Consider the following 2,590-nt stretch of genomic DNA (forward strand, 5'->3'; position numbering starts at 1 on the left):
CTGCTGTGCCTGTATGTATCCTCGCTGCAAAGGGGGTGCCTCAGGCTGAGTAGAGGTGGCCACTGTGTTACCTGGCTGACTCCGATTGTCTTTGAGAATTCTTCCTAAAGCCACAGGCCAGACACACCCTTCTGAAAGTTCTTTAATGGGCCGGGTGGATGTCTCTAGGACAAAGGGCGCTTACCTCAGAGCCTGAGGACCTGAGTTTGACTTTCGGAATCCGCTTGGTGGAAGGAGAGAACTGACTCCCAAAAGTCGTCCTCTGACCTCCGCTTGTGTGGAGCACAATGTACACACGCATGTGCATAATGCACGCACAAAAGCGCGTGCACACAATAAACAAATATGTAATAGAAAATTTAAAATAAATTAAATAAACTCGATTTGGAAAGTTCAAGAACGTGGACCCTTCCCCCGGCTGGGAGCTCAATGGTGGATGTGGCTAAACACGAAGCCCTCCTCTGCCCAGCCTGAGGGGCACCCCCTTTGCAGCAAGGACACCGCTGCCACACGCCCCTACAGGCACAGGCCGAGGCTGGTGGCAGGCCATGGCAGCGGTCTCTAAACACCGGTTAGATCGGAATTCACTGATGGTGGCAAGGACTAGGCGACTCTGGCCTCTGCTCACTTGGTGCCGGCTGCCTCGTGGGAGGGTCAGTTGCAGACAGAGCTGTACGTACAAGAGAAATCTGAAGATGACCCCAAAGCATTGGGGTCAAGAGGGGGCCTGACGTCAGGAGGAAAGGTGGCCATTACTGGCTCAGGCCTGCAGGAAGACAAGTCAGCCTTCCGGGAACGTGAGGTGCCCAAGGGGCTCTCTAAATCACCCAGCTTCTACATGTGTGTGCCTAAGGGCTGCCCTGGGTCAGGGTGTGGTTGCATGTTTTGGTGTGGCCTAGAATGATCCGAGTGCCCACATACCCGAGTTCTGACATCACAGGCCTCGCCGGGCTGTGAGGTAGATGCTGACCAAAGGAGCAGCTGTTTTCCTGGCTGCACACTGACATGCCCTCACTCAGCCTGTGCCACCCAGGCACGGATTCCTAACAAGTCTCTGTCTCGGAGTGCAGTATGTGCATGGTCTCCAGCAATGGCTGGGAAGCATGGATGAGGGTTGGGGAGCTTGGTTGTAGAGCTATCTAGCAGGCACCAAGCCCAGGCTTCCATCCCCAGCACTACATAACCCAAGTGTGATGGCTCAAGCCAGTAGTCCAATCACTTGGGAAGTGGAGGCAAAGGATCAGGAGTTCAAGGTCATCCTTGGCCATATAGCTAGTTCAAGGCCAGCCTGGGTTACTTACACGAGACACTATCTCACAACAAACAGAACGCAGGTTTGACAGAAGTGCTCTAAATTGGTAACAAAGGTAGTTTCTAGATGCAATAGTAGGTGATCTTTGTAAAAACCACTGGCCTCTGCTTGTGCGTTAGTCAGCTACGGCTGTGACATGCTGGGTAACAACCATTTCCAGCTTACTAAGTAGCATTTCTCTCCCTGACTGGTAGCTCAGCTGGGTTCAGGACTATGGCACAGGTCTCTCAACTTTGGGAATGGTGGCCTCTCAGAGCCCTGAGAGAAATGCAGGAGTGCTGAGTGCCTCTTATAGCCTGGGCTCCAGCCTGTATTCTCTTTTCCCTGCTCCATTACTTACAGCCATAATGGGCTCTCTTCTGTCACGTCCGCAACAATGGACTGTTTCCTCTAAAACTGTGAGCCAAAACATATCTTTGGGTCCTCACATGGCTTCATTCAGGTCACAGCAGAAGTAGAGCTGAGTGATACAATGCCCTTCCCCTGTCTTCTGCCTGTCAGGCCTCCCTCCTGGCTCCATCCTAGCTCTGCCTCGCACCGGTCCACATCCACTTCCATCACCCCAGTCTGAGCTTCTCCATCTCCTGCAGTAGCAGCAGCCTCTTTGGTGGCGTGCCCCAGATGCCCCAGAGCCCACACAAAATGTGCTAGCTAAAAGGAAGCAGCAAAGATGCCCGCTGGATGCTGCTTCACCCACCTCTGCCTGCAATGTCCCCAGGCCTTCCCATGGTGACCGGTATGAAATCTAAACAAACATGTCCCCTGCCTTGTAACCCCCCAGCCTTCTTTTGTCTCTAACCCCATCTAACTTCTCATTGTCCTGTTCCTAATACCTACCAGTTCTGTTGGGAGCCCAGGGCCTTTGTACCTGCTCCCTGTGTCTGGAAAGAAGGCTCTCACTCAGCACCTCCCTCCGTCCTTCTCTGAGGGTTACCACTCAGCAGCTTTTCCTGGTTCATTTCCTCAAACCCACGCCATTTAACTGTAGCTGACGCCACTAGGCTTAAACTCCACATAGTAGCACTCAATAAATATTTGCTGAAGGTGCTTGCTGGCAGATTGTCTGTGGGTGGGAAGGCAGGCAGCACAAGGGAAAGCAAGCGAGATGCCTCCAAGTACCGAGGGGTCGAGGGTTGGCCGAAACCTCCGAGAGGTTAGGGTGTTGTTACTGCACAGTGACACCTGTCACTCCAGCTGAGGGTCTGAGCGGCGCGCAGAGCACAAACTCCCAGCCCAAGGCCAGTTGGGAGACAGAATCCAGCCAGCCACGCTTGAGTG

This window comes from Psammomys obesus, unplaced genomic scaffold, assembly GCF_907164565.1.
Source record: "Psammomys obesus unplaced genomic scaffold, mPsaObe1.curated_primary_1811, whole genome shotgun sequence".
Lineage (NCBI taxonomy): Eukaryota > Metazoa > Chordata > Mammalia > Rodentia > Muridae > Psammomys > Psammomys obesus.